This window comes from Protopterus annectens, chromosome 5.part0, assembly GCF_019279795.1.
Source record: "Protopterus annectens isolate FY-2018-M chromosome 5.part0, PAN1.0, whole genome shotgun sequence".
Lineage (NCBI taxonomy): Eukaryota > Metazoa > Chordata > Ceratodontiformes > Protopteridae > Protopterus > Protopterus annectens.
This window is the reverse complement of record NC_056735.1, coordinates 1458173349-1458188142: the sequence shown is the minus strand read 5'-3', so window position 1 is coordinate 1458188142 and position 14794 is coordinate 1458173349. Positions and strand designations below refer to the sequence as shown.

General features: G+C 41.8%; 1 protein-coding gene across 1 annotated transcript in view; it reads right to left on the bottom strand.

Annotated features, from left to right (window-relative positions):
• P2RY2 (purinergic receptor P2Y2) overlaps window positions 1-14794 on the bottom strand; it is a 588691-nt gene that overhangs the window by 61424 nt on the left and 512473 nt on the right. Inside the window, exon 3 of the mRNA XM_044071275.1 lies at window positions 12674-12816. The gene's annotated coding sequence lies outside the window, so the exon portion shown is untranslated. The remainder of the gene's footprint in view (window positions 1-12673; window positions 12817-14794) is intronic.

The window sequence follows — 14794 nt, the reverse complement described above, 5'->3', positions numbered from 1 at the left end:
GATAATAACCAAAAAGAAGAAATTTTCATTCAGTTCCAGGAAGATCAGTTTCAATATCAGAAATCTGTTTACCTGTGCTATTATTCTGAAGAAGCTATGAGGCAAAATGAGTCAGTAAGCTATACTTAAATGAAAGCATTTGACTTATGCAGAGTGCAGCTGGTTTATTGATTTTCTGTTCAAAGTTTCCAGATGGTGTGAAGATAACAGATATTTTGAGTACAGGTGTGGCCTGTAGAGTGAATGCCATACTTTCAAATCATGGAATCCCAGATGTGATTTTATCAAACAATGGTCCACAGCATGCAAGCATGGAGTTCAAAAAGATTTATAACAGTGAAAGTTTCAGTATGGAAACTTTTATGCATAATTACCTAATAACTCCAGCTTCTTCATAACATCTTTAACCTTTGCCTGATACAAAATATAATGCCAGTCATCTGAAAAACAGTACTCATTATCCAGCCCAAACAACCTAAACCCCAAAACACCTCACAGTTTTACCCTTTTTCCATCCTTCCAATTCACGGCAAGGTGCTTGAAAAAATGTATGATAACTCTCAAGCTTCATTCAACAATACCATCTCTTTACCCAAAACAGCATGGATTCTAGAAAGGTCCTAGTACAATGACAGCGCTTTGTTGCCTAACTGACAACATTCTCCTCAACATGGACAAACGTAACTTGACAGGCGCAACAGTCATTGACCTCTCAAAAGCCTTTGACATTATCAACCATCAATTCCTCCTTCTCTCTCTCTCTCTTCAGAATATTGGCATTTGTAAATAATCTATCATTTTCTTCCAAGACTTCTTATCTAAAAGATTTGTCTCAATTAAAAATGGTTGTTCCTTCACTGAGTCTACACCTTTTCAATAGAAGTACCCCGAGGTTCTGTATTAGCTCCTCTTTTCTTATATATTTTCATGAGCAAACTTCCTCATGAGATTCCTACTCTACAACTCATCATCTATGCTGATGACAAAGTACTTTGTAGGTTTAGAAGCAACCACAACACGACTGAAACACAACTGCAAAAAGACCTTAATTCCCTCAGTTCCTAGCTCATTAAACACAAACACTGAATCAGAAACAAACAAAAAGCATATATTTTGGCAGCACTCAAAAACATAAAAATCACCACCAAAGTCACTCAATATCACCTGCCTTTGTGGAAAACCCTTAGAAACAAACAACTCATCCAAATAACGTTGGTGTGTGGCTAGACCAACCTCTAACATTCAATATCCATATAGAAAAACTGAGGACAAAGGTTAAGTTACTTCTCTTCTGGGCTAAGAATATCTCATGCTACCTAGAAAAACTAGCCATGGCAGCAATAAGCAAGGGCTCAGCCTAAATATGGACTACCCATAATAACCACAGCCACTGAGAAATAAAATCTGTTGATTTATCACTAACTCACCTTATAATAAGCACCACTGCCTCACCCACAAAAACAAACAGCTACCATTGCAGCAAAGAGTAGACCTACTACTAGGCTCTCTCATTTTCAAACATCTCCAACTTATCTCATTCCCACTGCTAGCTGCCAAATGTTATACTAATCACTCACAGGCATTTCTCCCAGGCAACCTTCAACCCCACACTCCATCTCTCATGAACCATGCTACACTGCATCGATCACTCTTCCTCCATCCTTGCTCCTAAAATATAGGAATCCCCCCAACTCCCTAAAGGAAAGTACAGTTGTGCAAGTCCTACTTACCTGTAACAGTAGATGTTCAAATTCACATTGCCTCTGTGTTATATGGGTTCTGTGCCTACACAAACCCACACTGAAAGTGTTCCAGAGCTCAGAATCTCCTCCATTGACTCTGTTATAGGGGGGTCGGCTAAGTCCCTCCCATCAGGGGAAGCCTAACCCCTGTCACAGAAAGTCAGTTATTCAAATTTTCAGTGCTAAGTAGGACGAACAAAGAAGGGCGAGAAGCAAGAATTTCCTGAAACAAACCAACTATCAGCCATAAGACAGTAACATAAATAACCAAAATCCAACCAACAACACAACCAGTTTGGATACCACAGAACTATATAGAAAATAAGGGAGGTGAAGAATGCGTACTGCCATTGAGGCAGTGCAAAATATGAACACCTATTGTTACAGGAAAGCAGGACGTAATGCAACTGTAGTATGCTCATCATTCACACTGCCTCGGTGGCATATGGAAGCAGGAAAGACAAGGATCCAGGAGCATCTGGAGAATGGTCTCTGCAAAGCTTGCTGTGGAACTTGGGAAAGGCTCTAGTTTGTACTGCTTTGTAAAGGTATGAAGAGAAGACCATTGTGCTGCCTCTATAATGCTTCTTAAGTCTACTCCTTTTCTATATGCCTCCAAAGAGGATAAGGATCTGGTGGAATGTGCCATAACCTCGGCTGGAATACATTTACCAAGGCGGAAGCAACAAAAAACAACAGCAGAGCACAACCAATGAGCAGTCATTTGCTTAGAGACAGGTTGACCCTTTTTAGCCCTAGAGTAGGAAATAAATGGTTGTTCAGCTTTCCAGAAGGCCTACATTCTGTCAAGGAAGTACCTGAGCTACCTCTGTCCATCCAAAATATACAGAATCTCTCCTCTCTCTCTTGTTTTTAGGTTCTGGAAGGAAAAAGTACAGCTGTGTACCTACCATAAATGTAGATGTTCGAGTGTATTCACTGTTGCAGTCATTACACTTGGGTTATCCTGCTGGTAGGCTACCCGCAGTCGGCCTGAATTCCAAAGTCCTGGTCCGGCGTCAGTTGCTGTCGCGTCTTCCCTGACGTCAGTGCACCAGGGGTATAAAAGATGCAGCCAATGCCATTTTCTTCAGTTTTTCTTGCCCCAGATGTCAGGTGCCCCCAAAAGGGTAGGCTGTAAAAATTATGATCATAAAAAAGCATGCACATAACCTTCATCTACAAGCAAATACACCACATAGGTTGTATAGAATAGAGAGGTACAGATAAGTCCCAGCAAAGAAAAACAGAAAAAGGGGGATGGTGGGAGGGTAACCTGGACTGCAACAGTGAGTACACTCGAACATCTACATTTATGGTAGGTGCACAACTGTACTATGTTCATCGTGTTTCACTGTTGCAGTTATTACACTTGGGTTGAATCCCAAAGCTGAGGTTGGATGGCTGGGCCTAAATAGAGTTTGGAGTGGCTATGGGCCTAAATAGAGTTTGGAGTGGCTATGAGTCCCTGCAGAACTGCAGTGGCAAAGCCTGCTCTGGATTTAGAGTAGAGAGGTAAATGGTAGTGCTTTGTAAAAGTGTGCACTGAAGTCCATGTTGCAGCCTCCAAAATGTCCTTGGTTGGTACTCCTCTGAGGAAGGCTGCTGAAGTGGCTGCTGCTCTGGTAGAATGTGGCCTAATGCCCTTGGGCACTGATTTGCCATGTTGTGAATAGCAGAAACGAATGCAGTAGCCTACCCATTTTGAAACAGTCTGCTTTGAAATGGCTTTTCCTTGCGAACCTGCAGCATATGCCACTAAGAGTTGCTCAGTCTTTCTGAAGGCTTTAGTCTTGTCCAAGTAAAAGCGTAGCTGTCTGTGTATGTTTAAAGTATGCAGAAGTCTCTCCCCCTTATTCTGTGGGTTTGGATAAAAGGTAGGCAAATGTATGGCTTGGTTAAGAGCCACGCTGGACACTTCCTTTAGGCATAAATGTCAGGTTTGTCCTTAGAGAAACCCTGTCCTGATGGAAAATAATAAAAGGTTCTACAGCCATTAGTGCCTGTAACTCTGAGACTCTTCTTGCTGAAGTTATTGCTAGGAGAAGAGTGGTTTTCCATGACAAGTATTTTATCTCTGCTGTGTTGGCTGGCTGAAAAGGAGGTAGTGTTAGTTTTTCCAAGACAAAATTGAGGTCCCATGCAGGTATTGGAGCTCTCCTTGGAGGTCTTATGTTTTTGGCCCGTCTGAGAAACTGTCTTAGTAGTGGACGAGAAAAAATAGGTGGTTCCGAATTGTAATGAGCTGAAATGGCAGAGGCATGGATCTTAATTGATGAGAAGGATAGGCCTTTGTCCAGCATCTCAGTTAGGTATTGCAAAATCTGAGGAATATTTGGTACAAGCGAGTCAATTCCCTGCGCTTGGTTCCAAGCACAGAATCTCTTCCATTTTTCTGCATAAGATTTTCTCGTGCTGGGCCTCCTGGCTTCCAAAATAACATCTATAACTGCTTTAGAGAGAGGTGTGTTCTGAATGATTACATTACCCGCCATGCAGCCAGATTTCGGGTTCTGAGTTGATTGTGCAGGATCTGATTGTTCTGTTGGGTCAGCAAATGAGGTATTAGAGGCAATGTCCAGGCTGGGCCTTGAGACAAGCTCTTTAGGATTGGGTACCAGTGCTGGCGTGGCCAGTCTGGGGCAATCAGTATCATTTTTGGCTTCTCTTTTCTGACCTTTAGGAGTGCTTTGGAGAGGAGAGGCAGAGGAGGGAAGGCATATACTGTAAGGGCTTTCCAGCTGAATGAAAGGGCGTCCACTTTCCGTGCTTGCTTGTGATAAGTCCGAGTGCAGAATCTCTGTAGCTGGCAGTTGTGAGGGGAGGTGAATAGATCTATGTCTGGGCATCCTCATTTCCCAGTTATCATGTTGAAGATTTCCACTCATGAGGATCCATGAGGTTTCTGTTAATTCGTCTGCCAAAGTATTTGCCTTTCCTGGCAGGAATTGTGCTTGCAGATGTACTTGATAAGTCAATACTGTGTTCCACAAAGTCATGGCTTGCCTGCAGAGGGGGTAGGAATGTGTGCCCTCTTGCTTGTTTATGTGCCACATGACTGTAGTATTGTCCGTCTTTATCAGTAGTCCTGGATGAGGTAGGTCCTTGAAGGCTGTCAGGGTATTTTGTACAGCTAACATCTCTTTTTGATTGATATGAAAATGCATTTGGTTTGTGGGCCATGTGCCCTGAATACATTTTACTGCCATGTGCGCTCCCCAGGCATAATCTGATGCATCTGTTGTTAGTGTCTGCCTGGCAGTGGGTAAGGTAAATGGCTGTCCCTTGTTGTGGTGACAGGCCTGTGCCCACCATTGAAATTCCTGTTGCAGGCAGGGAATGAGGGTAATTACTGTTTCCAGGCTGTGGCAATGTTGAGTCCAAACACTTTTTAGATACCATTGTAGTTTCCTCATATGCTGTCTTGCATATGGAATTAGTAGGATGCAGGATGCCATGTAGCCCAGTGCCTGCAGAATTTTTCTTGCAGATAACTGGGTCTTTGTTACCATGTCTTTGAAGTAAGAAGTCAGATGCCTTTGTTTGTCTGGCGTGAGATAAGCCATCTGGGCAGTTGTATTTAAGCTTGCACCCAGGAATATTATCTCTTGAGAGGGCACTAGTTTTGATTTATTTTCGTTTACTGCGTACCCTAGGCAAATTAGTAATCTTTTTACAAACGCCAGATGCTGTAGTAGAATATCTTTGTTCTTTGCTTGAATAAGGCAGTCGTCCAAGTGGGGATATATTTGAATTCCTCTTTGTCTGCAAAATGCAATTACTGGTGCCAGGCATTTTGTGAAGACCCTGGGCGCAGTAGATAAGCCAAAGGGCAGTGCAGAGAATTGGTAGTGCATTGAGCCAACTATGAATCTGAGGTATCTTCTGCAAGATTGTCTGATTGGGACATGCAGGCATGCTTCTTTGAGGTCAAAAGTTACAAGCCAAGCCTTCTTGTCCAGCATGGGCAGAAGCTGCTGCAGAGTCAACATTTTGAATTTTGGGATGTCCAGAAAAGTATTTAGAGTAGACAGGTCCAGAATTGGTCTCCAGGCTTTGTCCTTTCTTGGTACTAAGAAAAGTCTTGATTAAAATCCTTGCCCCTGCTCTTGTTGTGGCACTGGCTGAATAGCCCCCATGTCCATGAGAGAAGAAACTTGTTTTTGTGCCTCTTGCCATTGATTGTGTGGCAGGTCTGGCATACCTTTTGCATTTGGAAGGGTGTGAAAGTGGAACCTGTAGCCCTGAGAGACTATATTTAAGACCCATTTGTCCTTTGTGATCTTGTGCCAGTTTTGTGAAAAAAGTGCTAGCTTTCCCCCTAATGGTGCTGCCAAAAAATAAGTGCTTGGCATTGGCAGAGGGAAGTCATTGGGACTGTCTTCTATAAGGCTGTGATTTGTCTTCTCCGCTTTTGGAGGTAGAAGCACCCCATTGTTTGGGCCTGTATGAGCCCTGGGACTGTTGCCTGTCTCTAGGGCATCTGAATCTGCCTCTTTGTAGTCTGTCTGACACTGGAAAGGACCAATTCTTAGAGGGCCATTTCCCGCTAAATCTGGGTGGCTGTACCTGTAAGAAATCCTTTACTGTCTGCATTGATTTTGCCTTATCCTCCATTTTCTTCAACACCTCTTCTGCCTTAACACCAAACAAAGTATCGTGCTGTAATGGAGCATCCAATAATTTTGCTTTAACATGATCAGGCAGATTCTGTTCCTTTAACCAAGCATGCCTTCTAATAACAGAATCTGTAACAGCGGCCCTGCACAAGGCCTCCAGTGAATCATAGCCACATTGCAAAGTATGTTTTCCCACTTGTTCAGCTGCATGCAATAAATCCTGCAAATCTTTGTTCTCAGAACATTCAGAATTTGTCAACATTTTTTGTTTTAACAAAGACATTAAGTATTGCTGATATCTGAGCATATGAAATTGACAATTTAAAGCCATTACAGCCAAGGTAGCAGAAGTGTAAACTTTTTTCCCCCATCTGTCCAAAGCCCTAGAATCTCTGTCTCAGGGGACAGGGATTTTGGCAGAAGCAGCCTTGACTCCTTTGGGACCCTATGAGATAGTTTCTGGGTCAGCAGCAGGGTTTTTGTAAAGAAATTTATGGGAGTCTGGGACCCTGTAGTATCTGTCCGGCTTAACAGGGGCAGGAGATAAAGAGTCTGGAGACAGGCCAGGCCTCTGAAAAAACATCATCTACTATGTCTAGAACAGGGGGAATTGCAAGAGGTCTGAGGTGAGGAAGTAAAAGAAAGTCTCTAAGTCTTTTCTTAGAATCGGAATAGTCCTGGCTCTCCCAATGGAAATGTTCCCTCATGGTATGCAGGGTTTCCCCAAATGAATAGTCCTCAGGAGGAGAAGCTGAAGGAACAGAATCTTCAGCATCAGAATCCTCATAGGGAGGAACAGAATATCCCTGATCGGAAGAGAAATCAGAGGAAATGGAAACCTGATCAGAGGAATCATATTCAGTGCCTTGCCTAGGCCTCTTATCAGGAGGGGGGATGGGAACCCCTGATCAAAGTAATTAGGTCTTCGGCCATTTTGAGCATCTGTTTCTTAGGCATAGAAGTCTGTCCTGGAGAATGCTGTACTGGTTTCCTTGTCTTTAAAACTGTTTTAGACTTTGTCTTGGATGCTGAAGTAGGCTTTATATAAAGTTGTGTAGGTCTGAAGACACCCTCAGAAGCCGATGCCTGCTCAGCAGCTCCGGACCCATCTGAGGGATTAATTTCTGAAGGGCCAATATCTTGAGTATCCACAGGCCTAGATGTCTCCACGTGGGAGTTGGAGGCGGCCTGTGGCTCTGAGGTAGTGGGAGTCAGGGGCTGCGAAAGCGCCTCAGTGAGCACTGGCGAACCGGCGACTGGCCTAGAAGAGGCTTCGTCGTCTGTTTTGGACCTCGGATGCTTGTCCTTGTCTTTATCCTTGTGTTTTTTATGAATTCTGGTCATCGGTTGTTTTGACGGCATTATGTAGTTAAACCTTCTGCCAAAATAATGAAAAGCAAAATTGTACCGACGCTTAATAGTGCGTTGGTTAAATCTAGCACAAAACCGACAACTAGCAACGTCGTGGTCAGGGCCTAGGCAAGGAATACAGTAAGAGTGGAAATCCTTATGAGCTATTTACTTCCCACAAGAAATACAATTGTTAACTTTTTCTGACATTGGTCTGGAGCAACAAAAAAGTTTCCCCAATGGGGTACTTAGCTTTATTGAAGACTTCGGATCTGAAATTCGATTTCGAAAATCTCAGGAGTTGGCCGACCGGCACTTGCAAACTGCTTTTGCTTCGGGCACCGCGCGGCAAGAAAGACTGAAGAAAATGGCGTCGGCTGCATCTTTTATACCCCTGGCGTACTGACGTCAGGGAAGAGGCGACAGCAACCGACGCCGGACCAGGACTTTGGAATTCAGGCCGACTGTGGGTAGCCTGCCAGCAGGATAACCCAAGTGTAATGACTGCAACAGTGAAACACGATGAACATCTGGGACATTGATAGTTTGATACAAGGTAAATTCAGAAACAACTTTTTTGGCATGAAAGAACGGTTAGTGCATAATACAACCCTGTCCTTGTGGAAAATCAGATAAGTCTGACCCACTATGAGAGCTTGCAGCTCAGACTCCCCTTGCAGATGTCAGAGCAATAAGCAAAACAGTTTTCTAAGTGATGAACCTCAAATCAGCGTGAATGGCATGTTCAAGAAGAAGTAATATCAATTTTTCAAGAAAAAAGGTTCACATCCCAAGGAGGAGGAGGAGGAGTAATTTGCTTTTACAAGGGGGGGGGGGGTCTCAAGTGCAACACTCTTTTCATGAACTGTTTGACCACAAAAAGAGACAAAAGAGGGAGATATGGGCAGACCAGTTAATATGGCCACAAGATGCACCTTGATGGATGCGTACGATAAGCCATCATTGAGTAGTTGACACAAATATTTCAAAACCAGAGGGACAGACATTATACCAGGCCCTCTGATATCAGTAATGCACCACCTAGAAAACCTAGTCCACTTGCAAACATAAGATTTTCTAGTTGCAGGTTTATGTGCCTCCTTAAATACCTGCTGCATATCCTCATGGAACAAGTACCTAAAAGGTATCAAATAGAATCATCCAGATTGTCAGTAGCAACTGCTGTAAGTTAAGGAGCACCAGTCATCCTTGACACAGTGTGAGCAGATCCAGAGTGTGAGAAACCTTGTGGTAATTGCCCTTGGTGAATTTCTTTAAAAGGGAGATTTGTATTAAAATAAGCAACTGGTCTAAAAACATCATTTCTGTGCTGTGCTAGTGATCCTAATGCTACTTTAATTCTTTCACACCAAAATAAGAAACATTTCTTTGAATAAATGGGTCTCCCAAAGAGCAGGAAGGAGTTTTCTTGATGAACAAAAACTTGTTCATGGTGTTTTTGTCAAAGCAATGGTACAGGGATATCTTTTTTCAATAATTCTTTCAGAGGCTTTACTACTTCTGTATAATTCGATATCCATTGACAGCAGTAACCTGCAGTCTCAGAAAAGCTTGTTAACTGCTTCAAAGTTGTAGGGCTTGGTGCAGCTCTGATAGCAGTACCCATAAGACTTATTGAAATGCTTATGAAATAAGACGTCTTACATATTGGACTTGTGATTTCCACTGCAATACTTTCTTGTTCACCTTGAACCCCAATTCCGCTAATTTAGTCAAAAGAAACATAGTATCCTGTCAGCAGCCAGATTAGGACTCAGAACCTAAAAGCAAATCTTCCACATACTACAAGGAAATTGAATTTTATCTAGTTGTTTCTTCATGTCTGTAGAAAAGAAGGTGGGTGATTCTATATATCCTTGAGGTAACCCTGTCCATCTATATTTCTGACCCCTGTAAGTAAAAGCAAATAAGTACTGACTGGCTGAATAGGGATAGAAAAGAAAGCACAGGAAATATCAATCACTGAAAAGGCAGTGACTACTGGAGAAACAGAACTAAACATGACAGCTGGGTTAGCCACTATGGGAAAAGCTGACATTACTATTGCATTTACTTCTATATCTTGTACAAATCTGTAGGTGTCTTTACCTGGTTTCTTAACCAGTATAATAGGCATATTGTATGGACTTCTACTATGGACTATTACTCCTTGCTGAAGTAGCATGGAAATAACAAATTAAATTACTTTCTTTTCCTCTGATAATAATTGATACTGGACTGCCATCGGTAGGGAGTCATGAGACTTTAAAAAACAATAACTGGGTTCTGCATCTTTTATGAGTCCTACCTCATTGTCATGGGTGACAAAACTGTGGAAGAACAGCTTCAAGGCCCTCTAGGTCAGCCACACTGAAGTTTTATTCTGATCTAAGCACTGTGAATAACGTATCTCTGTCTGAACAAATATTGGCTGAATACTGATCCAGTGGAGAGGGCTCATTTGGGTTATTCAGAAAGACTGTATCCAGAGTGCAAAACATAATGCACTTTAGCTTATACAATAAATCTCCACCTAACAAATTCAGAAAGGTGGAATTTCCTACAATAAACGCATTCTGATATAGTAATGGACCTATCTGAACTGGGACAGACTTTGTTTCTGGGTAATCCAATGGAACCCGAAGACCCCTACACCTTTAATAATAGAATCTGTAGAAAGCAGAAGGCTTTTCTCATGGGACAAAGTTATCATAGATTGGGTTGCTTCTGTGCCATGGAAGGAAGGAGGATTAGAATTATGCACTTTAATATTAACAAAAGGACCTTCCTGGTCTATTAGTAAGAAGGGAACTAGCCGTGTCCTTTTTATGGCTGTCCTATTTCACCTGCTGCCACATTTGTGGCAACCAAGGGATAATCCATTGTTGGAGGCTGTCTCCTCACCTACTGTTGGGCTTGAATGTTAGGCTGATTTGCATGTTGAAAGCACAGATTAACTGGCTGAAGATAAGGGCATTCATTACACTAGTGTCTGTTTTGGCGACAGTTAACACAATGGTTGATATGTACTACACTCTGCTGAATTTGATTTTGAGCAGGACGATAACAGCCTTGTGGAAACTGTCCTAGGGCTTGTTGTAAGAAAAATCTAAACCTGCCTCTTCCTCCCCTGTTTCACCTGTTATGCCTCCTTCCCCTGAAATTTGTTTCAAACTGTTGAGGTTGAACATCTAGTCATTTCTTTTGCTGCTCTTTTTCTTCCCTAACTATATTGTCTGCTACATACTATGCCTAATTAATGATTTCATGTATATCCATACTGGGCCAATTCAAACGGACATTTTATCTGGACTCACATAGGCAGTAGTAGTCCTTCCAGAAATGCTGCTGACAGCGCACTGGCTGCTGCATCTTCTGTGGGGTCTGGGTGCCCTGAAAAAGCCTCAAACTCATCTATCATGTTTTGCAAGTATGCATCAATAGAATCACTTTCTTTCCGTACAATGCCTTTAATTAATGCCCAGTTAGGTGTTGGAGGGCATACCAGTTATTGCCTTCAATAAGTTTTTCAGTGCTATGTTTTGGAATAGTATTACCAAAAAGCAAACTTTTCCTCTATCTTTTTTAATTTATCTGCTGAGGTAGAAGCCTTCAAAACAGACCGTAAATCTTCAATAGTGGAGTTTTACAATGTTTGTGTCCTAAAATTTTGGCATAGTTAGCTGAATGCATGCAGACTGGAGGGAGAAAATCTAAAATAGTTTGAAAATCTACCATGATCCATGGGTGAACCACCATTATGGTGGGCTCATCATCTCTGTCCCACACTGCTGCAGGATTACGTACTTATCTCAAAGGGTGAATTTCAGCAGCATCAAGTAGTGAAGTGTTAGTGGAGGTGTCCTTATCAGAGGATATGTCAAAAGTATATCATGCTCTGAACTCTGCCTAGAAAGTGGGTTCCATCTATACTTTTCCCAATCAATAACTATTGGAAATTATATTATTAACTGCTTACATTTCTTAAAGGTATTTATTTTGCTAGAAGTCCTTTTACCAAATCTCTTTTTTAACTTGCCTAGTTGTTTTCTCACAGAGATCTGCTTCTGACACAGTTTTTGCCTCTTTCTATTGCTATTCTGATTCTGATATTTTAGCCCGAGGCAGCTTTGTGTCTTTCTGCTGTTGTGACTGCAATATAATGTTATAAACAGAAACTTTAGGATGGGCTGATGCAATAGAAGTTACCTGAGAACTAGAATTAACAGGGGAAGTTGTACAGGATTTCTGTTCAAATTGTTCACTTTCTGCCTGTGCTCCTGGGGAGGGAGGACAGTCTGCTAAAATTCAGATGCAGGTTGGTCTGCATAAGGGTGAGGGGGTATGGAGAGGATCAGGGGCCAGTCATCAGAAGATTTCTGCTGAGTTATCTTTAGATTTTCTAGCTGTTTCAGAGCATAAAGTCCCCAAGTGCTGTGCGAATTCTCTGCAGCACTGTAATGTGTTAACTGTTCTAATGCATTTTTAATTTTGAAGAATTAAGTGTAAAACTTCTAACTGCGGATTCCTTTTCCTTATTTTTAGAATCATCTTACCAGTCATAAAAAGACAATCAACAAGAGGCAGGTACTTTATTTCCTTCTAAATTTCTTTAATAGTTTCTAAAATAGCCTTATCAAAAAATCCACCTTCAGGGAACCGCTGTGTACTGTCATTTTTAGAGAGCTCAGACCACTTTTCCAAATAATTACAACTGTCTCTTTGATAATTATGAAACATATGCTAAGCTGGAATCCCAGACTCCAGCTCTTTCAATACCTCCACATTAGCACCCACTGTAAAATCCAAACAATCAAAAAAATACCCGCTCTCATAACTAAAACCCACTTTCACACAAGAAAGACCTGCTCTCACACAATAATGCTCACACTCATACAGTAAAATCTATTCTCATACAAGAGATCATTTTACTATACAAAAAAAAATCACTTAAAGACTTACCTGCAGAGGTGAAAGGAGTATATCTGACAGTCACCACAAGAGAAACACAACAGAGAGAAAACTGTCAGATGGTCCAAGAGGTGATTTCTGCTGTAGCAATCCTCAGATGGCTCGAAATCTGAGTCTCAAATGGCACTGTTATGCTACAAAAAAAAATAATAAATCATACAACACAGTTCAGCAGAGAAGAAAGACCTTATTTACTTTAAAAGAACAAAACGTACATGGGAGACTAAGCAATCAAGGTCTTGTCTCTCTGAATAAAGAAATTCTAGTCATCTTTATACTACAAAAGCTCCGAGCAAACATTTTATTTATCAGGCTATAGCCACTGGCCAAATAAAACTAAACACCTCTATATGTTCTTTTGATTACTAACAATTTGCAGACCCCTTTTCTGAGTTTTCCCTTATTAAGCATAAGTTAATTTCTTCCATTTTGGCAGTAGGAAATGCCAAGACAGAGGAAAAAAACTAAGATAGGCTCATTCATGCCTTCAGGATCCATTTTAAAACAAGATGTGTTCCACTTTCAATGAAAAAGTACTGTACAAAACACGTCTCACTTCTCACAGCTTTGCCTAGACCAAAAGGGGGTCAACACACAGATATTTGGAAATTATTTCTAAATCTTCATAAGGACCTTGGGTACTGGTGGAAACAGAGGAAATGCATAAAGGAACATTCCTGTCAAAGGGAATGAGAATGATTCTGTCCTCCAAGCATGGCTGCAAGGATGTCTCAAGCAACATTTTTCCAACTGTCTGTTTTGAAAGGAGGTGAACAGAACTATTTGAAGTGTTCCCCACATCTGGATCAAATCCAGGCAGAACTCCTGTCCTGAGTTTCCACTTGTGTGTCCATTTGGGATCTGCCTGCCTCTAGATTTTGCCTGATGGGATGTATGAGGCCTGAAGTGTCATAGAATGCTGTAAGGCTAGCTCCCAGGCCATTGTGGCCAACCAGTAAACAGGGTATAACCTTGGAACCCCTTGTTTGTTCAGGTACTACATGGCTGTGGTGCTATGACCAATAAAAGGAGACTTGGAAGCCCTAAGTGATAGAGAACGTTTAAGGTATGAAGCTCTCCTAATATTTCTTTGATTTTTATGTCCTTTGTAGCATCCAAAGGACCCCATTCACCTTGAGCATGAACTCCCCTGTACACTGTTCTCCATGCAAAATCTGACATGTCAGTTTGGCCTGATTGAACTCAGTTCTAGAGAGAGAAGGGTAGTTCTGGATTAAGAGACATCTGATCCCTAAATCCAGCACTGATACCTGGAACACCAGGAGAAGCAGGTGCTGGGTCTAACAAATTTTTAAGTACTATTGAATCTTTCTCATGTGGAGTCTGGCCCATAATGTCATGAGGATCATTGATGCTATGAGGCCTAGAATTTGGAAAAAACTCTTGCGGAGGGAGCTTCTTGAAGACAGAGAAATCCCTGAAAATGTTCTGATTAGTCAGGACTATGTCTTCTGATAGAAAGACCATACTTTTTTCTGTTTCCATCATGCACCCCAGGAAGACAATTCTTTGAGGTTGTGAGGCAGGACATTTGTAGGTTCAACATGAAGTTGGGAAAAATTGGCATGTGATGATAAACATCCTTCAGATGTAAAGTCATCATGAGTGGTATGGAGAAAAGGGGTAGGACCATGTGTAGGGTAAGTATTTTGAATTTGGGGACTTGTTGGTACTGAGGTACACCATATCTAACACTAGACTCCAAGATAGCTCTTTTTTGTGAACCAAAACAATTCTGATACAAAATCCTTTTCTTTTTTGTGGTGCAGGAACTGATTCCATAACCCCTGTTAGCAACTTGTGAAAGAATAGCAGAGAGAACAGCCGTATCTAGTCTGGAGGGTGGAGGGGGATCCCACCAAAGGGAGGAAGATTTTCTGTCTACAGCCAAGAGTATCCTCACAGATTAATTCTCAGCACCCACTTATCTGAGCCTATTCATAGCCAGGCTGCTGGGTTGAGTTAAAGTCTGAGAGACAGTGAAAGGAGGGGAGGGACAAGAGGAAGCAGTGAGATAACGTGAGTCTTGGCATAGTTGTTCTTTAACAGGGAATGATCACTTTTGGGAAAGGAATCCTTTTTTTTGGTTTG